Source organism: Scyliorhinus canicula, chromosome 8 (assembly GCF_902713615.1).
Source record: "Scyliorhinus canicula chromosome 8, sScyCan1.1, whole genome shotgun sequence".
Classification (NCBI taxonomy): Eukaryota; Metazoa; Chordata; class Chondrichthyes; order Carcharhiniformes; family Scyliorhinidae; genus Scyliorhinus; species Scyliorhinus canicula.
The window spans coordinates 62,307,800-62,333,876 of record NC_052153.1 but is presented as its reverse complement, the minus strand read 5'-3'; the positions used below and the strand labels follow the sequence as shown (position 1 = coordinate 62,333,876).

General features: G+C 50.8%; 1 protein-coding gene across 1 annotated transcript in view; it reads right to left on the bottom strand.

Moving 5' to 3' along the window:
* glis3 (GLIS family zinc finger 3) overlaps positions 1-26,077 on the bottom strand; it is a 716,605-nt gene that overhangs the window by 213,482 nt on the left and 477,046 nt on the right. The gene's annotated exons all lie outside the window — the stretch shown is intronic.

Genomic DNA, 26,077 nt, shown 5'->3' with positions numbered 1-26,077 from the left:
TTCGTGGAGGCTGACGTGGAGACGCTGCTCGAATCAATCGAGCAGAGGAGGGGCATCATCTGCCCGAGTAGAGGGCATCGCCACCCTGCCAGCGCGGTGCGCCAGGCCTGGCGTGAGGTGGCTGCTGCCGTCAGTGCTGTGTGGCAGACCCCTCGCTCTGCAGAGCAATGTCGGAAGAAGATGCACAACCTCACCAGGGCTGCCAGGGTAAGTGCCAAGAGGGTGCCCGCGGGTCACAACCATCCCTCCCCCCTTTACTTAATCACCCACCCACCCCCCCCCTCATCAAAGGGGGATTGGGGCAGAGTGAGTTGAGGGTGGTTCACAAAGTAGTCACAGACCCAGCGCTCTGGCCCCCGTGGAGAGATGCAATGGTCTTATTACAACTTGACCCCCAAACTGTACCAGTATCTGAATGGACTTTTGATACCTGCCGTATTGTAATGATCTACCTATGCCCCCTCCCCCAACAGGACAAGACCGCTCACAACACTCGTGAGCGGAACAAGACTGGAGGGGGTTCGCCCATCCTGCACCCCCTCACCACGTTTGAGCAGAGGGTACTGGACCTTGTTGGGCAATCTGCCACCCGGGAGATCGTGCAATGCGAGGTTGGCGGAGCTGCAACAAGTGAGACAACCCTGCATGACAAACACCAGCCCCTCCCCCATCCTCTGTCCCTTCACACACCCTGCCCACTTGGACACCTCCCCCATCCTCTGTCCCTTCACACACCCTGCCCACCTGGACACCTCCCCATCCTCTGTCCCTTCACACACCCGACCCACTTGGACACCTCCCCCATTCTCTGTCCCTTCACACACCCTGCCCACTTGGACACCTCCCCCATCCTCTGTCCCTTCACACACCCTGCCCACTTGGACACCTCCCTCATCCTGTCCCTTCACACTCTGCCCACTGGGACTGTCCAACGCCCGGCCGAGCATCTCTAAATAACCCGTTTCATTCTCTTCCCTAGGACGTGATGCCGAACGACCAGGGCCGTCTGCCTCCAGGCGGACACAGGCATCTGCCCCCACCTCACCCAGGGCCGCACGACAGAGGGTGCCCGATCAGCGGGAGTCCCATCCTCCCCAACCAAATCTGTGGAGCAGGACTCCCAGAGGGCGGCGAGAGAGGAAGAGAGAGAAATGGCCCGCGAACGCCCTTTGGCCTCTCAGCGGGCCGATGACATAGAGGAGGCGTCCACCCAAGATGACCTCGAGCTCGCGGCACAGCTATCTCCCACACCATCCACCATCCCAGTGACACTATTTAGTGATGAGGCTCCTGGGTCACAGTCTGGGTCGCACATGACAGCTGAGCAGGTACAGCAGGTGGAGGTCGGAGCAGCCGAGGGCCCGGACTGGCGGAGGGCAGGCCAGGCCCAGCATGCAGCTGGCTCCCAGACGTTTTCCGAGTTCCTGGACTTTCTCAACCCACCCGCACAGCCGATGCATCAAGAAACCCAGGGACACAATGACGGGATGAGGGCTGTCTTCCAGACTCTGCAGACGCTGTTAGAGGAGTCGAACTGCGTCCACGAGCAGGGAGTGGTGCCGCTCATGGCAGCAACCCAGGCCGACACCGCACGGGTGGCATCCGCGGTGGAGGCAATGGGTCAGGTTATGCAAGGCATTGGGCTTAATGTGCACGCGTCATCCTCGGCCCTGGACAGGGTTGCCCTCTCACAGGCAGCAATGCGCCAGAGCCAACACGACATTGCCGGCGCGCTGCGGGCCTTGGCCGAGTCTCAGCAGGTCATGGCCCAGTCGCAGCAGTCAGTCGCGGAGAGCATCAACCGCCTGACACATGTGCTGGATGGCGTCGTGCACTCACAGGTTGAGATCGCACAGTCCCTGGCGGGAATGTCTAACTCCCTGGACTCCGTCTCTGCAAACCTTCGGATCCTGGTCGATACCGTTGCAGGCCTCCAGGAATGGCAGCGCCAGGTGTCGGTGGCGCGACGGGGCACCTCCCCGCTCGCACCTCTGTCTCAAAGTGAGGCCCGGGGGCCACCGGGCTCCCCGAGGGAGGAAGAGGTTTCGGGGCCCGTCCCATTAACTCCATCACGGGACGTCCCGGAATTCTCGGCATCCCCCCGTCCCATCCCTAGTGCATCGGGTGGGCAGCAGGCAGAGCAGGGTGGCACAACGTCACCCGAGACGCCCGCAGAGCAGCCTGGCCCATCAAGGCCGGGTCGCCCCAGGAGACGCTTGCCGAAGGAGAAACGAGTCGAAGGGGGCGATTCGCAGCAGTCCTCCTCCACTCCTGCTGTATCATCTGGGGAATCACTTAGACGTAGTGGTAGGGCCCTTAAGGCAACAAAGAGAGACACTGAGTAAGTTGGCATGGGTGAAGGGCACAGTTTAGTTGTAGGGGCTAGGGCACCTGTAAATTATTGTTAACATTAAACGCACTGTTCCACCTTACTTGTAATACCGTGTGATTGTTCCACAGCCACAGGAATCGTGATGGTGACCGAGTGTCGCTGGGGTTGACGAGCGGTGAAACTTCGGTGCCGGGTGTGCAGTCCCTGCCCCTCCCCCCACCCCCTCCCACAGCTAGCCCACGCGGGCACGTGATGGAGTGTCCGTGACAAACTTAGCGGCCACCAAGGTAGATGGTTCAGCTATTGCCATGGGTCAGACTCTCTCTAACGATTCTGAGCTCACAGCTCATTGCAGAGCGGGCTGTCATCATTCCACATGGCACTGATCACACCCGCTGACACAGCCATCGATGTTGTGCCATACCGTCTGGACCCAGTGGTAAGGGTGATATCAAAGTGGAGCAGTGTACACTGAGAGAGGGTGGGTGGGGTTGTGGTGGTGGCAGTTGTGTGTTGACCCTCTGCACGACTAGCGATGCAGGTGGTGGTTTGGTGTTCAGCGGGGACGTCACATGCGATGCGTGAACCGTGCTGCCACCAAGGCGTCACGTGCCCGCCGTCCTCGCCGGTCCGTCGTGCCGCCTCCTGGACATCATCAGCACCTGGGTCGTGTCTGCGTGCTGCGTCCGCCACTCCACCAGCCTCCTCCGCCTCCTCCTCCTCTGTGCTGGCACCACTGCCACTGGCTTCTCCCTCCGCCTCCTGCAGCAGGTCATCTCCCCTCTGCATCGCGATGTTGTGCTTTGCACAGCAGACCACAACAATGCGAGCGACCCTGTCGGGCTGGTACTGCAGGGCCCCTCCGGAGCAGTCCAGGCACCTGAATCTCATCTTCAGGAGGCCAAGGCAGCGCTCTACCACACCCCTGGTTGCTGCATGGGCCTCGTTGTATCGTGTTTCCGCATTGATCTGAGGCCTCCGTATAGGCGTCATCAGCCAAGACATCAGCGGATAACCCCTGTCGCCTAGCAACCAGCCCCTCAGCCAGGGGGGATGTCCCTCAAACATCGCAGGGATGTACGACTGCGCCAGTATGTAGGAGTCATGCACACTCCCTGGGAACCTTGCACAGATGTTCATGAACGTCATGTGGGGGTCGCATACCACCTGGATATTCATAGAGTATGTCCCCCTCCTGTTTGTGAAGACCTCCCTGTCCCCTGCAAGCGGGCGCTTGGGGACGTGAACACAATCGATTGCCCCCTGCACCATCGGTATCCCGGCCATGCTGGCAAATTCACGAGCTCGTGAGTCTTGAGTTGCTCGGTCCTCGGGAAAGGTGATGTAGCGGACCGCGATGGCATAGAGGGCGTCGGTCACATCCCGGATGCACCTGTGGACCGATGACTGGGAGATCCCGGAGAGGTCCCCACTTGGAGACTGGAAGGAGCCGGTCGCATAGAAGTTAAGAGCGACCGTCACCCTGATGGCAACCGGGATCGCGTGTCCCCCCCCCGTTCCACGTGGGGCGAGATGCGCCACGAGGTGACAGATATGTATCACCGTCCGCCTACTCAGCCGGAGTCTCCTCCTGCAGGTGATGTCCGTCGTTGTTAGGAAAGAGATCCGGACATGGTACACCCTCGGCCTTGGTCGTCGCCTCTGGCGCCGTGGCTGCACCCTCACTCTCTCCTCCTCCCCCTCATCCTCCTCCCCCCTATGCTGCTCGACGACTGGCAACTCCTCGGCCCTTCCCTCTGCTGCTGCAGCTGGCCCTGCATCCACTGCGGGTTGTGGCTGTGGATGCTGCTGCATCGCCAAATGCAGTGCAGCGGCCCCAACCACTGCGCAGAACATAGCCGTTCTGCTCGCAAACATTGTGCTAACCTACAGAAGGGTGGTGGGGGCAGAGAAACGGGACATGCTAGACGGAGGTTAGTCAACACCTCGGCAGCCGCCTGCCACAGGATACCTGTGTGTCCCGGTGGCCTGGTCGCGCTGCTGACACGCGGGCAGCCTAACCCCTGATCACTTTCTGCATCCAACGGGCAGTTAACTACGTCCTCCTCACGGGTGCGTCAGTGGCCTGTGTCCGTAAGCCACAGGGCAACCAGCGGCCGTGTCCTCGTGACCGGCACGCCATGGCATGGTGGCAGACATTTTGTAACCGGGGTTGGACGGGTCACTCGCTCACTCTCTCCCTACCCCCCCACTCCCACTCCCCCCTCCGTCTCCCCCACTCCCCCCCTCCGACTCCCCCACTCCCCCCTCCGTCTCCCCCACTCCCCCCTCCGTCTCCCCCACTCCCCCACTCCCCCCTCAGTCTCCCCCACTCCCCCCTCAGTCTCCCCCACTCCCCTCTCCGTCTCCCCCACTGCCCCCTCCATCTCCCCCACCCCCCCTCCGTCTCCCCCACTCCCCCCTCCCTCTCCCCCACTCCCCCCTCAGTCTCCCCACTCCCCCCTCAGTCTCCCCCACTCCCCCCTCCGTCTCCCAAACTCCCCCACTCCCCCCTCCGTCTCCCCCACTCCCCCCTCCGTCTCCCCCACTCCCCCCTCCATCTCCCCCACTCCCCCCTCCGTCTCCCCCACTCCCCCCTCCGTCTCCCTCACTCCCCCCTCAGTCTCCCCCCCTCCCCCCTCCGTCTCCCCCACTGCCCCCTCCATCTCATCCACCCCCCCTCCGTCTCCCCCACTCCCCCCTCCATCTCCCCCACTCCCCCCTCAGTCTCCCCCACTCCCCCCTCCGTCTCCCAAACTCCCCCACTCCCCCCTCCGTCTCCCCCACTCCCCCCTCCGTCTCCCCCACTCCCCCCTCAGTCTCCCCCACTCCCCCTCCATCTCCCCCACTCCCCCCTCAGTCTCCCCCACTCCCCCCTCCGTCTCCCCCACTCCCCCACTCCCCCCTCAGTCTACCCCACTCCCCCCTCCGTCTCCCCCACTCCCCCCTCAGTCTCCTCCACTCCCCCCTCAGTCTCCCTCACTCCCCCCTCCGTCTCCCCCAATTCCACCTCAGTCTCCCCCACTCCCCCACTCCCCCCTCCATCTCCCCCACTCCCCCCTCAGTCTCCCCCACAGTCTCCCCCACTCCCCCCTCAGTCTCCCCCACTCCCCCCTCCGTCTCCCCCACTCCCCCATCCGTCTCCCCCACTCCCCCCTCAGTCTCCCCCACTCCCCCCCCGTCTCCCCCACTCCCCCCTCCATCTCCCCCACTCCCCCCTCCATCTCCCCCACTCCCCCCTCCATCTCCCCCACTCCCCCCTCCGTCTCTCCCACTTCTCCCTCCATCTCCCCCACTCCCCCTCCATCTCCCCCACTCCCCCTCCATCTCCCCCACTCCCCCCTCCATCTCCCCCACTCCCCCCTCAGTCTCCCCCACTCCCCCCTCCGTCTCCCCCACTCCCCCCTCCGTCTCCCCCACTCCCCCCCTCAGTCTACCGCACTCCACCCTCCGTCTCCCCCACTCCCCCCTCAGTCTCCTCCATTCCCCCCTCAGTCTCCCTCACTCCCCCCTCCGTCTCCCCCAATTCCCCCTCAGTCTCCCCCACTCCCCCACTCCCCCACTCCCCCCCGCTCTGGATGCCTTCCCCATTGTGGCCAGACTCCAGCAGTGCGCTGAGCTGTGCACTGAGCGGTGCGCTCACCTACTCGAAGCTCTCGTCAGCCAGCACGACTGGTTGACGAACTTGAAAAGCAGGTGTGTTGGCCGGCGTGAAAACATGGCGTGATGACGTCGGGACTTCAGCCCATCCGGGCCGGAGAATAGCGGGAGGCCAATAAGTTGGGATTCTGGTCGTGTCGGGGGGTCTTTCGAGGCCTTTGCCGGGAATGCCGACGTGTTGTTTGTGCGGGGTTCGGAGAATAGCGGGAGGGCGTCGGACCGGCGTCGCTGTGAAAATATGCGCGGCCCGCTATTCTCCGAACCGGCGTGAGAGCGGAGAATCGTGCCCAATATTACTGAGCACGTCCTAAATTTGGAGAAAATACAACAAAAGGTCAAACAGAAAGGGTTCCTCCAAACAAATTCTGTGACCATCTGAACAAATTGGAAAAGGAATTCAACAAACCAGTTCAGGAGGTAGACAAGAAGGAGCAAATCATTATGGTTGTCTCAAAGCCTTTCCTTCAAGTGGACATTGGAGAACTAACAGTAACATTTCAGCAGGTGTTTTAACAAAGCAAAGGACTTGACATGGAAATCATCATCATTCAATATGATATAGAGCTGAAAGCTAGGCCAAGAGCCAAAGACATTTGGGGACTTATAAACTGATAAAGTACCCTCTTTTGACATTCGAGGTGAAGGCCAACTTTGGTTCCACATAATTCTCTGAGATGGCTTTTTCACAGGTGAAAATCATCAATTCCAAGTATTGCACTCATCTCACAGATGCCCACCTGATGGATTGTATGAGATTGGCCATCACAAATTATGGCTTCACAGCACTCACAGATAGTGTGCAAACACAGGCATTTCACTACAAATAGGTGTGTGTTATGCATAGAGTACATTTTTCTGGGTTTTAGTAAAGTCAAATTTTTAAGAGTAGACCTTGAGATTTTCCACTTCACGATGCCAGAAACGTGAATAGCGATTGGGCAGAGAATCGCAGGTAATTCAAAAATCGAGGTTCGTGCCCACGCCGATTTCGGCACCATGCTCCGGTCCTTCGCTGGGCACGCTGGGCACTATATCCATGTTTGTGCCCCACAGCGGCGGACCCATGCGAAACCGTCATTTGCATGGATTTCAATATCATTAGCGGATTGGACACTTCCTGTTCCACCCTTCCACAATGCTCCACCCCTCTTAGGTGGAAGTCACTCAGTCACGAATTAGTGCAGAATTGACAAGAAGGGCCCGGACACTATGGCTGCAGAGGGGAAGCGTGAGGCTACAAAGACACTGAAAAACCCTCAAGAATTGTCAGGCTTGCTGGAGAGTGGCTACCCGGCTGGGGGTAGTAGCAGGGAGTGAGTTGGAGTGAATCAGGGTGTCCCCATTGGGATCAGGGTGGCCTGGCTCAGACCGCTATTGCTGTCTTTTAAAAGCACCCTTTTGCTGCTACTTACAGGCTCTTAGCTGTTCACTCTGCTGAGTGTTGCCTGTGTACCTTTAATGCTCAGAAGGACTCTGGGTCATCTGGAAGACCACCCAGAACACCCCTAGACACCCTCATATCCCAGCTCTTTCATCAAGAGGATGGGCATGGCCAAGCTCAAACAAGGGTCCACCACGTGCTGGAAATCTTCGGAAGCGCTGACCGACTGCAGAGGAAGCAGGGGATCAGCAGGGCCATCTCAACTAGAGGACAATTGCACTTTGGCCTTTGGAGCCTTCCCTGGTTCCCTGCCACTCTCAGGACAGAAGCCTCACCAGTTACCTCCACCCCTCTGGATCACCAGGTCCATTCTCTTGCTGTATGTCTCTGCCATCACCTCCCAGGCGTTGTTCAGAAGGACAGGCTCTAGTCTCGGCCCACAGTGGGGAAGAGGGTGTCTGTCCCTCCTCTCCTCACTGGAGGGGAGCTTTTTGGGTCCAACTTGGACTACCAACTTCGGGGGAACAGGTCATCTGGGGCCATCTTTGTGGCTGAAGTGTGTGTGGTAAGTGGAGCACCATAAAACAGCTCCAGCTGTTTTTCTACAGATGTGCGATGGAGAGCATCCTATTGAGCATCCTATCTGGCTGCATTACAGCCTGGTATGGGAACTGCTTGGTCCAAGATCGCAAGAAACTGCAGAGTGTGGTGAACTCAGCCCAATGCATCACACAAGCTTGCCACCCTCACATTGATTCTGTCTACACCTCCTGCTGCCTCAGGAAGGCAGACAGCATTATCAGAGACCCCTCCCACCCAGGCATTGCCTTCTTCCAATCCCTTCCATCAGGCAGAAGATACAGAAGTCTGGAGACCCGCACATCCAGACATAGAAACAGCTTCTTCCCCACAGTTACAAGACTCCTCGATGACTCCCCCTTGGACTGATCTGTTCCTTGTAAGAGCACTACTCACGATGCTCTTGCTCACTTATTTGCTTTTTTTTGGCCCCTTGTTCCGTACTGTAACCAATCACTGTTTGTCGATGTTCTCTGTTGATTATTCTTTTGTCTATTATGTACGTACTGTATACGTTCCCTCGGCCGCAGAAAAATACTTTTCACTTGTACTTCGGTTCATGTGACAATAAATCAAATCAATAAATCAAATCAAATCAGCTGCCAGGCTCTTTAGCATTAACTCCAGCCCCAGTGGTTAGAATGCCCGCAGGGCTGAGAATTACTCTGAATTCATGTGGCAGAGGGCTGGCCCATTTACTTGTCCTGATTCGTGTACTGAATAACGGCCCCCACCAGGAACGAGAATCGCACACAATTCAGTCCTGGCAGCAATGCTTAATCTCCCAAATGGAGAGCGGGATTCTCCGTTTTTGAGACTCCGGGCTGGATTCTCCACAACCTGACGCCAAAATCGCATCCGGCACTAGGGCGGTGAATCCATTTTCACACATGGAATTGGGACCTGCACCGGTTCCTCAATTCTCCGGCCCCTGAAAAGCAGCTTATCCGGGAAGTAAGCCGCGTATCTCCCACCTGCGTTCATTGCTTGAGGCCCACCCCGCTATCCTCCGCCCCGACCGGCTGAAGTCCCAACGGTATATTTCTAACATGGTCCCAGCCGTTCGGGAAACTCACGAGGCGGCTGCGGACTCAGTCCGTGGCCGCCATGGTCGAGGGTGGGCCGATCGGAGAGCAGGGGGACCTCAGGGGGGGACTGTGCCTTTATTGAGCGGGCGGAATTCGCTGAGTCGATGATTGATACTCAGGAGGCTGACAAGCTGCAGCTTCACATACACATTACACTCCCCACACACACTTATCCCAGCCAAAAAGATGGTACTGGTTGTGCTGGAGCACACCCATACAGCTGATGCATTGGCTGGGGCCAGAGGACACCGAGAGGAGGTTCCTGGGAGGACACCCGTACAACCCGTGGCATTATGTTGAAAGTAGCCTGTTGACAGTGTGCTCAGCTGCCTTACCGGCTGCGGCAATGGTGTTCCGTGCCCTTCCACTTCGACCCCACAGTCTACCTCCTGGCCACGCCCCGCAACTCTCCTCAGCCCTGGCAGAAACCCCCCGGCCAGCAGCACAACTGTCAGCAAACTGTGGCAATGTTGGACCCTTTCCTTACCTCCTCTCTCTCTGGAGTCGGTACCGATTTTCCGCCCAATCACCTTTCCCGATTTCGGCATCGGCTAACGGAGAACCCCGCCTGGCGAATTCCGGCCCTTGTGCTGCATTTCGAACTCTAAAAGTGATCTTGTGTTTAAAATGTTTGGAGACCACTGATCTATAGAAACTCTTACTATCTGTCTTTTATTTTTAGCTAGCTTTCTCTCGTTCTCTAATTCTTTCCTCCTTTTTATTTAATAGTCTTCCTTTGCTGTGGTTTATATCCTACCCCATTCTCTGACCTCCCACCCAGTTATATGCTTTCCCTTTCACTTTGATGTTATCTTTAACTTTTTAGTTCACCACTGATGGTGGGTCCTCCCCTTGGAAATTTTCTTTCTTGTTGAAATGCATCTATTCTGTTTAATCTGGAATTTGCCCTTGAAGTTTGGCCACTGCATTTCTATTGACTGATCCCTTAACCCAATTTACCAGTCCAGTTTAACTGGCTCTGCTTTCATGCCCTCATAATTGTACTTATTTAGTATTAAAATACTAATCTTAGGCACCCTCAACATTCCATCAAGCTGAATACAAAACTCAATCATAGACGATACACTGCAACAACTCACAAAGCCTGCTTTGTCAGCACCTTTCAAACCCATGACATTTACCACCGAGAAGGAGAAGGGCAACAGACACATGGAAATACAACAACTTGCAATTTCCCCTCTAAGTCGTACACTATCCTGACTTGGAACTATACTGGTTTTCCTTCACTCTCACTGGGTCACGTCCCTTCCTAACTGCACTGGGGTGTGCCTACATGACATGGACTGCAATAGTTTAAGAAGGCAATTACCCAGTGTAGTAGCCAATTGAAGACACTTCATGGAATGCATGGTAGGCTGGATAAGAACAAGGTTTATATACAGTATACACAATAACCACAAGTACTACAACGCCTCACCCTGAAGGGGCACCCTCCCCGACCTGCATCCAGGCCAGGGTTTATATACTGCGAAGTTCCTCCCAGTCAGGGGGAGGCTCTGCCCCCTCAATTACCAGGGGAGTTCATATTCCATGGTGGACAAGGGGAATTGGATACAATAGAGTACTTGGCTCGTGAAGGGGTCATAACAACCAGCAACATCTCAATGGCAATTAGGGATGGGTGACAAGTGCTGGCCTTGCCAGACATGCTCATAATACATAGATTATCATAGAATTTACAGCGCAGAAGGAGGCCATTCGGCCCATCAAGTCTGCACCAGCCCTTGGAAAGGGCATCCTACCTAAGTCCACACCTCCACCCTATTCCCGTAACCCAGCAACCCCACGTAACCTTTTTTGGAAACTAAGGGCAATTTAGCATGGCTAATCCACCTGACCTGCACATCTTTGGACTGTGGGAGGAAACCGGAGCACCCGGAGGAAACCCACGCAGACACAGGGAGAACGTGCAGACTCCACACAGACAGTGACCCAAGCCTGGAATCGATGAAAGAATAAAAAATCTTGCTGTCATGCTCAATGCCAATTGAAAGGTAGACCAGTGCATCTATGTTTGGGAGCAGCTAATTTGTCCAGAAGCCCTCAATTCAGCAAAAGGTCCTTCAGTTCATGCTACACTATTCTCGGTGGATTCTTGAAACCAGAAAGAACTATTGAACACACCAAGTACTGGTAGAATTGCAGCGACAGAAAAAGAAGTCAGCCTTCAACTAACATGTAAGACATTGATGAAGCCTTTAGTAGCAGGGTGGTGTTGCGGTAGAGGGGAGTGGGGGTGGGAGCTTATACATGTTGCTTAGCAAGTAATCAAGTGGCAGCAAATTAATGTTGCATGCTGACAGATGTCATGATCTGTTTGCTCACTGTCCTTTTGGCAAATCTTAGCTGTGTACAACCCAACATATTTACCAAGAGGATGTCGACATGCTTCAAATCAGAATGTTACTAAGTCCTGCATTACCATTTTTGGATCCCTAATTGAGTTTAGCGCCAACCCAATTTTTCTACCTTTGTACATTTCTTTTTTTACTGTGGACAAGAAATTGTTTAGTTGCCAATTTGGTCCTCATGTGCAGTGATGCCAATGCGCTAATGAATCTTAATCTGAGTTACTAATTTAATAATATATTTTCAAAATGTTCTCCTGTGCAATGCACTGTTTTGCCAATAAAGAACTCTACCTTAAGGGGTGCACTCCTTTCTTTAGTTTGTTAAGTTCCTGATGGCATTTTCTGATCAAACCAAAGCATTTATTTTAGTTCTTATCAGAAATTTTAAAGGAATATTTGCTGAAAAGTGGAAGTCAAATGGTGGGCAATTCCCTCTCAAGAATAACAATTATTTTTTTGCGGCTAATTTCTCTTTCTGTCCTGCACATTCTCTCATCTGAACTTGCAGACATAAATACTGCCTGTATTGGTTATGTTAGGATCTTGGAATAAACAAATGAGGTGAATTTACGGAATTCCCGATCTACTAATCCTATCTCCATAGAATATATTCAGTCCACGTGCTCTGCATCCTGAATCAAGCTACCTTACAAAATGTATCCCGATCGAATATTTTGAAGCGAATGAGGGATTTGTCTCAATAAATTTACAGTGAAATGGACAGCTGAATATTTGCAATATGATATTTTTTGAGGGATTGTAGAGATTAATGGATAATGTTTATTACCTTATTGGACTGAATTTTCATAATGATGGAGAGCCTCTACACTACAGCACCTACCATTTCCATGGGGTGGCGATGTGAGTGGGTTCTTATGTCCACATCCGCGATTCATGGCTGTCTCAGGCTGATCTTATTTTTGCTGGAGCGTTGTCAACAGCTTCAATGCAGTGCTAGTGCATGAGGCAGGCTTTCTGCTCAGCCCGCTTCAACACTCTTTCCAGAGTCACCTGCCATGACTCCCATCTTCAACCAGTCCACCACTACTCTTGGACTGAAAATCTGACCTACCGGCGTACTTTCTCCTGGGTTGGGTTTGCGGAGCTGGTAATGATCCCAACACTTTGCTCCTGTCCCGGGAGCGACAATTCAGGCCCTTATGCCTGGCTTGCTGCCTCTTAACATACATCAGTCCGTGCATGTGCACACATATGCAGAATATTTCCAGTCAATTAGATTTCTTTCCAATGTACTGAGTGTTTCTGTTGCTGCTGAAGGATTGTAATAGTTACTTCTACATTTTCGTTCCTTATACTTCTATCAAAAGACTGTGATATAGAACCTTAAAAAAAGTTTGCACATGCACTGTATTATTAGTGAGATATATAGTGTATGTGGGCACATATTATAACATATGTACACACATATATATCACTCACACAGTACTTTACCATTGGTCATGGGATTTAACTTGCAGTCTTATTGTACAGCACAATAAAACATTTAATCTTGAATCTTTTTGAGAGTAAAACCTGTTCTTCAAACATATATTTTTGGAAGTAACTTGAGAAGTGCCTTTGTAATATAATTGGTGACTTGACCCAATAATGTACAGGTGACAAGCTATTGTAGTTGGCCCACCATTGTGAATTGTGCATTGTCCTTGCGCATTAATTGTACATAGTGGGTCAGAATTACAACCCAGAAAGATAAATTGTGTTCTGTGTAATTTTAAAAAACATTTTAAGAATCACTTCCATTGAAAATAATGTGAAAAGACAAATTAAAGAGCATTTGTAAACTGCTATATAAATGAATCCATGACTAACAGGATGTGACAGGAGAGGTCTTTTATCCATTTGTCGGACATTGGTAACCTACTGATGCAAAATTGCTTCACTGAGCCTTCATCTCCATGGAATTTTTATGGCGATTTTCATTTTATGAATTTGGCATTTTTGTATAAGGTTGCTTGGCCTCATGCCATCATTCAAGTTTAATTAAAGTCATAATTCAGTTTTGAGACAATTTTTTGTTTCTTCAGCTTTCACTGTTATTAGCCGGGAATGTTTGTCCATGCCAAAGTGAGACTCAAGTTCTCAACTAAACTAAAACAACAAAGATGCCTCGGAAGCTTAGCATACTGATAGAGTCTGAGTTCACTAGGGCTTAAAATATTTGAATTTGTCTGCACTATAGAAGACAAACCACATAAGTGTGCACTACAGAAATTATTCAGTGTTTCTCATTTATTTTCAAGATGCTGATGGTCTATGGTGGCAGGAATGCAGAAATGGAGTTCGTAAAATATTTCAATACGTTAGGAATTAACAAAGTTGGAGCATATTACAATAATGGAAACAAACTACGAGGTTTGGACATTGCCTGAGCACAATATAAGTCAGTTTTGTGCAGTTATCTCAAACTTGAAACCATCCTAGAGCAATGAACAATATCAAGCCCTTTTGAAATTTCTCATTTCATATTATATACCAGCCATGAGTTCCTAAAAGAAAGTGGATAAGAATGAATTTTCTAATCCTGGGGCTTAGACAGCAGGACCGGTATGCAGCAACTGATGTGCATCACTCAGAATCCACATGCCCAGCCTCACTGAAAATGAGAGGATTGGACTAATTTAGACATACAGTGTGAACTCCAGTGCGGAATGCGCCTACTTTTTGGGACCCGTAGAGTGAGCTGAGAGGGGAAAATCTGTGTGCTTCTGTAGTTGTGTGAAACTGATTTGTGGGCAGGGTAACTTAAAGGAAGTGTAACATTTGGCTGGCCATTAAAGTTGGATGCTAAAAAAATCCGGAGGAAAGGAAGTAATCAGGACACGGCTTAAACCTTCCATGAATGTGCAGTCACATGGAGATACCCCTGCACGAGGTAGATGTCAGGAAAGTGCCTTCCTTGACACTGCAGTGCACCCAACCCCCAAAGAAAGAAAATACAGTCAGAGGTTGAAATATTGTGGATGATAGCAAACATTAAAAATAGTGCAACATAATGCTAAACAATAGTTTCACCAAACCAAGTGTATCATCCAAGCTTGTAAGCAACAAAGTGTTGCTCACTAGCTACACATTTACTGAAGGCTCAGTTTTAGTCCTTAACTTTTTAGTTTTTTCATTGTTGATCGTGCTTGCTCCTAATACAGCACATTCAAACTATGACTTACAACTGAAACTCTGGGAGTTTAACAACTTAAAAATAACATTATCTGGTGAATTATTGTAACACAAGTGCAAGATGTATGATGCTTGTTTTCACACAAGGCTGGTTGCAGGCTGAGGACAGGACTGTTATGTATGTGCTCTTTAAACTCACAAAATCCTGATACCATTACTCTGATTGTGGACCATGATGGAGCATATTGCAAGATAAGACCAGAAAATCGATTTTAAGCCCCTGAATATTCCTGCCTGTCAGAGCATCAAGGGACGAGTGGAACTTGAAACCCAAACCACATTCTGTCTTGTTCTCCTTCTTGCTCGCTACCATGTTGTCACCCACATGAGCGTATATAAAGCACGCACAACGTTTTACAATAAAGCTCTTTAAGAATCAGCTTTCTGAAAATATGTTCCTCTTCTGGAATTTTAGAGTTGAAGAGCTAGCACTGACAATGACCCAAAATGCGGCAAGGTCTCCTGACACACTGTACTACTTTTACCAACATTTTTTCAGATGCAACAAAGCTGCACACATCCCGGGGGATTCAGCTTTTGGAGGTATCACCATGATGAGTCAGAGTGCACAGGTAAGGGGAGCAAGTGGTGGTGCAAGACAAAGGGTCCTTTGTCTAGATGGCCATATGGATGTTATCAGTGCCTCCATGTATTAGAGAAATTCAACTTGTGTTGAAATTGCAAAACCACATCGTACGCTTGTACTGTTGCTAGTGGGAAAATAAATGAAAATGCGGGAAAAAGCATTCATTTTAATTCTGATGGATCACAGTCCAGCCACTAGGTGACTTCAGATCAGAAATCCCTCTGCTAGACTGAAAGGTGGTGAAGCTGAAAGGGGAGGTGAACTGACTTGTTACTGGGAACATTGTACCATCGCAACAGTGGGGACTAACTGCATGTTTCCTGCAGCACAGTTGTACTGTGTTGGCCTAAAGGCACAGAAGATGCTCCCTCAGTTATTCCCCAATATATTTGTGTCATAGTTTAGAGAGGTGCATATTAGGTGCAGAGTGTGCCTCTGGTGACAGCTGATCTCTTTTTAAAAATAAATGTAGAGTTTCCAATTCATTTTTCCAATTAAGGGGCAATTTAGTGTGGCCAATCCACCTAACCTGCACATTTTTGGGTTATAGGGGCAAAACCCATGCAAATACAGGGAGAATGTGCAACCTCTACACGGACAGTGACCCAGAGCCGGGATCGAACCTGGGACCTCAGCGCCGTGAGGCTGCAGTGCTAACCACTGTGCCACTATGCTGCCCAACAGCTGTTCTCTTTGTTAGGATTTTAAAAATACATTTTATCACTTCACTGAAGGTGCATTAAAATATCATTTTAATACCCCCAATATTAATGCAAATGAAAAATGTGGCATGCTGGATCTAAATTGGCCCAGTGGCAGACATTGGTCATTGTAATTGGTCAATGGGTGTCTTTGTGACCGCAAGGCTGTTTCCAGGGGGCTCTATGACGCTTGGAACTGGCTCCCTTGCTTTACATGCTTTATATCAATGGTTTAGACATACATAGCATGGTGGTGTAGTGGTTAGCCTCACAGTGCCAGGGACCTGGGTTCAATTCCAACCTCAGGTGACTGTGTGGAGTTTGCATGTTCGTCCCGTGTCTGCGTGGGTTTCCTCTGGGTGCTCCGTTTCCTCCCACAGTCCAAAGATGTACAGGTTAGGTGGATTGGTCATGCTGAATTACCCCCGTGTGGTGTCAAAGGGTGGGGGTGGAGTATTGGGTGTGGGTGGGTTCTGTTTCAGAGAGTCAGTGCAGACTCAATGGGCCGAATGATCTCCTTCTGCTGTAGTTATTCTACGATTCTATTCTACATGTAGGGAGCATGATTAAGAACCTCACAGCTGATTCAAAGATTGACTATATGGATAGCAGTGAAGAATAAAGCTTTAGACTGCAGGAAGGTATCAATGGACTAGTTAAGTAGGCAGAAAAGAAACAAATGGAATTCAATCCATAGATATGTGAGGTAATGTATTTGGGGAGAGCAAAGAAGACAAGAATATAAACCATAAATAGGTGGATACTGAGAAGTGCAGCAGAAAAGACAGGCCTTGCAGTATATTACCACAAATCCCTGAAGCTAACAGGACAAAGGCATTAATAATACTTTCCTTTGTTAGTCAAGACATAGGGCACAATCTAACGGGAGAAGCACCAAGTGGGGTAGCGAACGCGACTTTCCGGGTGCTTCCCGGCAGCCGACCCGGCGAGACTGCGACTGGTATCTAACGTCAGTTAGGGCCGGCAATTGGCAATGATCCCCTACGGGCTTCATGACGACAATGACTATCCTGGCAGCTGATTCGCCTGGACAGCACCCGCCAGCTCCCCGCTAACGAGGGGTAGCAACTCATAAACAGCTCCCTCTGAGAAAACCCCCAGAGAGCACACAGCCATGCCACTGCGCAGACAGCTCAACGTTACACAGATTCCGACCTGGCCAGACTGTTGGACGTGGTGGAGTTGAGGCGGGACAGCTTGTTCCCCCGAGGGGGTTGGAGGGTCAGCCACAGGTTAGCAGAGTCTGTGGCTGAGGCTGTCAGCTCAGGAAGCGTTACAAGGAGGACCCCAATCCAGAGTCATCAGAAGCTCAACGACTGCCACTGGGCCGCAAGGTTGAGTTGGCATCAGCACCCTGGCACTGATCCCACGTGCTACCCCCAGATCACCTCCCCCTGCCGCACCCCTCCTCCCCCAGCCGTCGCCCAACGAGCCAGTGGCTGGCAGCACACACCATGCCTCCCAGCACAATATTGTGCCTGAGTCCCGGCATGCCCTGGCACCCACAAACACAACCCACCCATGCCCAGCAGCGGTGCCCATGCCTGTCTCTCACCACAGATGCCCCCAATGCATGCAGCGTGCCGCTCTCTTTATCCCCACAGGAGAAGTTGGCGCATAACACGCAGGAAAGGGCCCAGGTGGGCTTAGTGTAGGACATCAGAGTCCTCCAATAAGTAACAAACCCTGGAAGTCAGGTGGTGAGCCAGGACAGAGTGGTCACCGACAGCGAGGTTGGCCTCTGCCACAGAGGTGAGGATCCACCGCCATCCACCCGGATGACCTTTTGCAAGTGATTTGTTCATGTCAGACATAATGATCCTTCCCCATGTCCATTTTCACACAGGGTCTCCATCGGATGGTGCCGGTCAATCCGGGCCCCCCTGCTTCCCACCACTTCCAAGAGAACACCTCGGAGGAGAGCTCTGGGAATTCCATCTTTGAGGCGTCACAGCTTCACCACCTTCCACCCGTGCAGCGACACACACCTCGGTGGACGACATTAATGGGAACGCTTCTGAGGCACAACATGATGAACACCACACAGACGCTGATGCCCATCTGGTGGTGGCAGGAACATCCAAGGGAGAGAGCAGTTGGAGGTCTGCTGGATCCCAGGACTTACCTGGGATCCAGTCAGATGCCGAACCTCTGGACAAGGTCCTTCCAGAACTGATGCAGACACTAGGGTACAACTGAGAGATTCAAGATGTGATATCTACGACACTTCAGTGGGTCCATAGCCGATTGGAGGCGTCCCAAAGGCTATGGGCGCAAGAGATGGCACCGGCAATGCATGGCACTGAGGCCAATACTGCTCGGGTGGCAACCGCAGTTGAAAGCCTGCAGCATGAGATCAGCATCATGAGTGGTGGTGTCCACGGCATCCTCAGCCAGTGACAGTGTGTCTCAATCGCTGGGGGGTGTGTACCAGACAATGATGGACATTGCCGAGGCACTCCAGAGTGTGGCCCAGTCTCAGGTACATATTGCCGAGGCACTGAGGAATGTGTCCCAGACAGAGGTGGACATTGCTGAGGCATTCCAGAGCGTGGCCCAGTCACAGAGGAGCATTGCTGATGGCGTCAACACCATGGTGCAGACAATGGTTAGCTGCCAGGGTTGGCGGAGCTAAATGACGCAGGGGTCTTTGGACCTCATTCTAGCTACCCCTCCATTGCAAGGTATCCCCCCAGGGCCCTACAGGGAGCCTTCCAACAGGGAGACAATGGCAGTCTCCTCCTCTTCCAAGTCTCCCCCCACTCCTGACAACGGCATCTCTCGGGGTCAGCAGGTGGAACAGGGTGGCATGGCGAGGGATGTGTCACCGGTAAGTCGGCCGGTGCCCTTATGTTACACCCGAGACCTGTGAAGCCTCTGTCATGTAACTCACCATTACAGGCCGACCTACATCCCCACCCCCTGTTGTCCTCTGCTTTTCCCCAGCCCCTGCCCGCCAGCCCCCCCAGGAATGATGGTTCTAGATCTGGGGCCCCTTTGACACCCCGTATGCAGGTGATGGGTGTGAGCGCGCTGTCAATACAAAGAAGGTGTCGGACTTTGGCATAGATTGAGGGGCCCCAGAGCTTACCTCACACCCTCCTGCCTTGTATAATGACCCACTGGCAGTGCCTAACACAGGCCCATCACCATGGAAGGATGTTACACAGACCCTGGGAGGGTGAAACAGGGTAGGCAGGGAGGTAGGGGGGGAATGTGTGGATTGTGTGGTGGGGGGCCGGGGGGGGGGGGGGGGGGGGGGGGGGGGGAGTTGGAATGGTTTCGGAGTTGGGAGGGATGGGGAAATTGGGAGTCGGGGGTGGTAGGGGTTGAGATGAAGGACAAATCACTGTCCTTTGCGAAGTGAGCGAGAAGTGCTGACCGTTGCCATTGGCTGTCCACCATCCTCTGGTTGCTCCTGCAGGTCCTCCCTGGGCTCGTCCTCCAGCCCCTCTTGGTTCAGCTCCTCCTCCCCTTCCTCCTCAGATGAGACAGCATGTCCCTCCTCCTCCACCTCCCCCAGCATGTCACCCCGCTGCTGTGCCAGGTTGTGGTGGACACAGCAGACCACCACAAAGCAGGCAACCCTCTGGGGGGTGTACTGCATTGCATCACCAAACCGAGGCATTAGATTTAATTTTCAGCAGTCTGATGCTCTGCTCAATGACAGCACGGCTGGCAACATGGGCCTTGTTATACCTGATTTCCATATTGGTCTCCGGCTTCTGCACTGGCGACATGAGCCAGGACCTCGGCACTCACCTTATCCCCCAAGAGCCAACCCGTCATCCTAGGGTGATTCTCGAAGATGCCGGGGATCTCCGAGTGTCCCAGGATGTAGCTGTTATGCACGCTCCCTGGGAAACGTTCTCACACGTGCATGATTCAGAGGTGGTGGTTGCACACAAGTTGAACAGTCAGTGGAACACCTTCCTGTTAATGAACGGCACTCCCTGTAGCCCCAGTGTGCACAATGCAACATGCACACCATCAATTACCCCCTGATCCTGGGGCATCCAGGCAATGGCAGACAATCCTGCTGCCTGGCCAACCTGACTGGCTTGGTTCAACTCAAAGTTTATATAGTCCGATGCCTGGGCATACTGGGTATACATGACTTCATGGATGCACTTGTGGGCTGTAGGTACGGGAAGGCTGCACAAGTCCCTGCTCAAGCCCTGGAATGAACCCAAACCATTGATGTTCAGGGCTGTGGTGACTTTGACAGTGGGTATCCTCCTGCTCCACATGGAGCCAAATCCGCATGGCACAACTACCGCACCATTCCCTTGTTGAGGCGAAGCCTCCTGCGGCACATGCTGTCTGAAACGACCAATAACACCTGTACACCTGGGGCCATTGCTGGCCTCCTCCTTGGGGTCCTTCCCAGGCCTGATGGGACGCTGGGTCCTTAGGGTGTGTGGAAGGCCCCTGCACATAGGCTGACTCCTCGAGCCTGTGCCAACGCTGCTGCCGCCACCTTTTCAGGTGTCTGGCTGCCTGGACTCATCTTCCAAGCCTCCCCCATCCTTACGTTCCCCACACCTTCTCTCAGGATGCGATCCAATGAGCCGGTTGTGCTGAGGGACCCTGCCCTGCACATGCACCCCGGCCACAGCAGGGTGCCCCGGACACTGGACCCCAGAGCCCTGCCAGGAAGATTACTTGGGCTGAGCTCAGGTTCCCTCCCCAATCCACACACGCACCCTCTGGTCGCGGGGATAATAATAATAAAATCTTTATTCGTGTCACAAGTAGGCTTACATTAACACTGTAATGAAATATCCCCAGTGCTGAAGGCCAGATCTTGGGTGTATGATTGTTGGCTGCTGCCTCTGTGGTGTAGACACCTCCAGGATTCAGGCAAAGTGTTCAGGCCTCACAGTTTGATCGGGCTACTAGGTAATAGCATTCGCCTGAGATAGAGGAAGGTGTAGCCAAGGGATTCCACTCAAGAGCTGTGAAGTGCTTATATAGCCAATGATGCCCATTCCCCAGTGGCCTTCACCTGTGCAGCCAGAGGCTGCTCATGGCCAGAGGGAGTTAAAGTGCCCTTCACCATATTTCCACGGACAGGGCTCTGCTCTGGAGGTGTTCAGTGGGACAGTCAGGCAATAGCTGAAGTTGTCTCTAATATGGTATACACAATCTGGGGGTTGGCCTGTGGGATCCACAGGTGCTGAACCCCTCACCGCCCCCAGCCCAGGGGCAAGCCCCTCACCGCCCCCAGCCCAGGGGCGACCCCCTCCCCCCCCACCGATGGCACCCAGCACCCCCCCCCTCCAAACCAGGCCCATTCTCCCCACCCGCCCCAGGGCCCCCCCACCCCTCACCAGAGCCCCCGGGCTGCATGCCAACTTTGAAGATGGCTACTCACATCCTTCAATCCTCTTAGCAGCCATTTCACCTATATTCCATTTTTAAGTAGGTGTGACCTCCTGCTGGGGAGCCGGTTAGATAGCGGGTGGCCATTAGTAGGGTGTTCGTCCCGTTAATGATTTGGAAATTGTCCACAATTGGTGTCAATTGGAACCTCACCATGTATAGATGGGATCCAGAACCCGCCAGCGAGAGTAGGCCGGCTAGATCGGAAACCAATCCCAACCCAGCAAGGATCCTGATTCTGGCGTCTCCCATGATCGAACCGGCTCGCATGGATCTGGGCTGGGTGCAAAATGGCCTTTAGATCACTTCCATAGGATAGAAGATTAAAGAAGTTATGCTCCAGGTGTATAAAGTACTGGGTACTGTTCTGGTGATCAAATTACAGGAACTGGAGAATGTGTAGAGGGGATTGCCATGCTTCCAGGCCCAGGATTTGAGAATTTTGGCTGCAGAAAGATTGCATAGGCTGGGGTTGTTTCTTTTTGAATAGGGGAGTCTGAGGGGAGGTTTAATTTCAGTGCTTTTAATTATGGGGCAGGCTCTATAAAGTTGATAAGAAGTACCTAACTCTCTGAGCAAAGAGGTGAATAACCATGGGACACAGGTTTAAGATAATTGTTCAAAGGATTCGAGGGGAGTTGAGAGTAGTAGGTCGGTTATTGTGGGTTTATCTCAGGATGTGTTGGCTTCTTACTCTAGAAGGGATCTTGCTGCAAGCAATGACCTTTTGTTCATTTATTTACTTGCTAACTATTTACAAAGGTTAAATAAGACCAAGACAAGGCTGGAGCGATTCTCTGAGATGCTTCACACTCCTCTCCTCTCAGTGAATAACATTAGTGCGACATAGCTCCATATATACATGCACATAGCTATCATTAGAGTTAACCCTTCACTCTACAGTAGGGATCTATAATTAATTTCCTGAAAGGGATGCAAATATCCTCATTGCACACACTTAGAAATGCACCTAAGATGCCATAACCTACAAGACTATGGACCAAGAACTGATAAGTGGGATTGGACTGATGGTTCTTCTTTGACTAGCACAGGCATGCAAGGATGAATGGTCTCCTTTTGTGCCATACAGTTCTATGATTCCATATGATTCAGAACTAGACTCTAGAGTTCAGTTCCATGTAGTGCCACTTCCAAAGCTGGACTGAACATTTGCATTTCAGGAACATTTGACAGATTGTCTAAAGAGAATTAAACCACCTCTCCAAAGTAAAGCAGCTAAAACAACCTTTAAGATATGTCTTCCACATAAAGCTTGCCTTTAATGCCTAGTGTAATGCCATTGAAGATGAGCATATCTTTATTTTTAAACTGAAAATGTATTCAATTCTGCTTCAGGTCTTTATTTACATGTGGGACACAAGCTTAGTTAAGCTATTGCACATTCTGTAACCACGTTTTTGGCCATTGCTGTTCCGTTGTCTCCCTCCCTCCCTTCTGCCTTCCACATGCAGACATGGCTGGAAATGGAAATACAGTTGTCTATAAGAGGAGAGGACACAAACTGTAACAGACTTGACAGTCACTGCCATTTCACCACATTTGAATCATGTCTCTGGAGCTCATATTAGTGCCAAATGAAAAATAATTTCAACGGCTGAGATTGATTATTGGAAAAAATGGTACCTTACAGCAAAATGTAAACATTTTCTAATACACACATCAGCATGCATTCATGTAGCGCCTTTTAGCACAAGAAAATGTCCCATGGTGCTTCACAGGACAACTATGAAACACAATCTGATTCGCAAGCAACATTTGAGCAGGCGACCAAAAGCTTGACCCAAAGAAAGGTGGGAAAGGCAGTGAGGCAAGAGGTTTAGTGAGGGAATTTCAGAGTTTAGAGCCTCGACTACTGAAAGCATGGCCCACAGTAAATAGGTGGATTTTCAAAAAGCCAGATTGGAAGGAGCATGGAGAGTGTGGGTCGGCACACAAAGTATATACACTTTGCTGAAAATCAGCTGTGTAACTGTGTAGTAATATTCAATTGCAGACATCTGTGAGTACACAGTTTCTTCTACAGCTACACTTCAACTACAGTGACATTGTAACGTACATTATACTCCTCGCCACGTGATTCATTCATCAACAATGTGGACTTTGGTTCCACTGAATTAATTAAGAAAACAATACATTGTTTATAGATAATTGATACTAGGGAGTGGTTATAAGATTACAATCTCACTAAGAGGTTAAAATGTCATAAATTATTAGGACAGAACAAATTATGACAATTATCTCAACCCCAAATTGAAATTAGAACTTTGGAATTATACCCATTCATCTGTATGACATATGCGACAGAGTTGATTGTGGAAGGGATTTGGTTGTTTACAAACTGGCAATAAGTGCCTCATTAGATGCCAATGGTCAGTGTGTTTTATTTATTTAATTGTGACGCTGTCAGCTTGACAAAGTAATGACTCTGCTACAATATTAGATTATTTGAAAATTATAGTTACTCCCATGACAGAAAGGAATAATGTTTTTGTAACTTACCGATGTGTGGCCATTTCACCTTGGAGTTGAAATTTGTGTTTGGAAACTTTACTAAGAATAGGTGTAAGGTTAAGTGGAACACTGCTTTATATTCACAACCTTTCTTTGCTAAACTTGGCTAAGGAATTTTGCCTCCTTTGTTTCCAGAGTTTGTCCATTTAACTTGAGTTTGCAGTATTGTTAATAAAGTAACCAAGGTCATTTAGTTGTTGTGAGCTTGACTATTTGATGTTCAAAACCAGAAGACTTCCATCAACAGTGCCAGTGCTATAGTTCATTTTGGAGGAGAGACTAACTTTCCACAACATTAGTCCATGATGAGCTGATTTCTAACTCTTAAGACTCATCTTTAGCCAACTGTCAGGAATGCAAAGATTTGACCTATTGTACAAAATATGACTAGGTAAAAGCTGGAAGGACTGCTGCTTGGTCAGTAGTGGGACAGTAAGCTCAATCGTGGTCAGTTAAAATAATTTGTCGATCTAGGCAGGTCAAGGTGTCATCAAGGTTGGGCACGGGGTGTTGATTGGAGGGAAGAGGGTTATGAACTGCAGGGGAAGAGGCAATTGCTTGTGTGGTCTGCTGATTTTGATTGGGATGGGGAAAGATCAGGGGCCTGAGTTAGGTGGGTAGGTGACTGTGGGGCTGAGGGGTTGGCATGGGTTGAGGGGGTGAATAGGTTGGAATCAAAAGTCTCAGGGACAAAGGCATTTGCAGTGGGGATCACAATGCAAATTGAATCTGTGTCCATTGAGTACAATGATTGCATCGTCCAATCAGTAGCCTCCCTGTTAATTAGCTGGGATAGTGCACTAGTTAAATCTAGCCTGTACTGCCTAAAACTAACCCTAAAACTAATCTTGATCAAAACGTTTTCCCTTCACTTAACTTCACTGAAAAAGAAATTCATTTAGATGGTGTAACGGTGAGCAATCCACTTCTGCCCGTTATATCCTCTTCACTCACTAAAGGTAAAAGTTCTTGTAACAGTTGTTAAAGTTGTACTAGTATTCCTGATTCTATGTTTGTCTGCGAGCAAGTCTTTGAGCAACCAAATATTTCCAAATTTCTTGGTCAGTGGTTTCTATTGGCGTTGTCATTGGAATAAATTTTAGATATTCAACCACAACAGTACTACCATTTTAAATGGAATCCATTTCTTATCAAGATGTTAAAAATGGTGTCAATTTCAACATTCCACAAAAGTGTTTGCTATTTCACTCTATCTGTTGACATAAGCCTGAGGGTTATCATTATAGGATTTGAACTGCATGACTGATTTTACAACATATCGGGTGGCACAGTAGCACAGTGGCTAGTATTGTTGCTTCACAGCTCCATGGACCCTGGTTTGATTCCCAGACTGGGACACTGTCTGTGTGGAGTCTGCACATTCTCCCCGTGTCTGCATGGGGTTCCTCCGGGCGCTCCAGTTTCCTCCCACAAATCCAAAAAGACGTGCTTGTTAGGTGAATTGGACATTCTGAATTCTCCCTCAGTGTACCCGAACAGGTGCCCGAGTGACTAGGGGATTTTCACAGTGTTAAATGTAAGCCTACTTGTGACACTAATAAAGATTATTATTATTATATCATTATCACAGTGTGGTGCCTGTCATTTCACAGTTTGATTGATAGCTCCAAGTGGTTATAAGGGCCAGGATTCTCCCCTACCCTGTGGGGTGGGAGGTCCCAGCGGGATGGAGTGGCGTGAACCACTCCGGCGTTGGGCCGCCCCAAAGGTACGGATTTCTCCGCACCTTTAGGGGCCAAGCCCTAACCTTGAGGGGCTAGGCTCGCGCCGGAGTGGTTGGCGCCGTGCCGGCCGGCAGGAATGGCCTTTGGCACCATGCCAGGCGGGGCCAAAGGGACTTCGCCGGCCAGCGGAAGTCCGCGCATGTGCCGGAGAGTCCTGCCCAAGGTCTGTGATGTGGTGCCGTGAATATAAATATTTGTTGTTGTTGAGGGATTTAGTAGTTTAAGGAATTTTAATGCAGTGAATGGGTTTTTAATGGCACATTAAAAGTGCTTTTTAATGAAGGAATTCAACAACAGTTGCTTAGAACATAATTTTTTTGCTCTCAGCATGGACCCTGAGGTCTGCTCATAGTCGATATTGAGTGAGTTTGCATGGAGGGCGTAAGGGCAAAGGATGGTGTGTAGGGGCATGGGTTGGCATAGGGGTTGTAAAGGGGCATGGGAGTTGAGGAAGTGGCATAGGTTGGCATAGGGATGAACCATGAGGGGTGATTGTCACA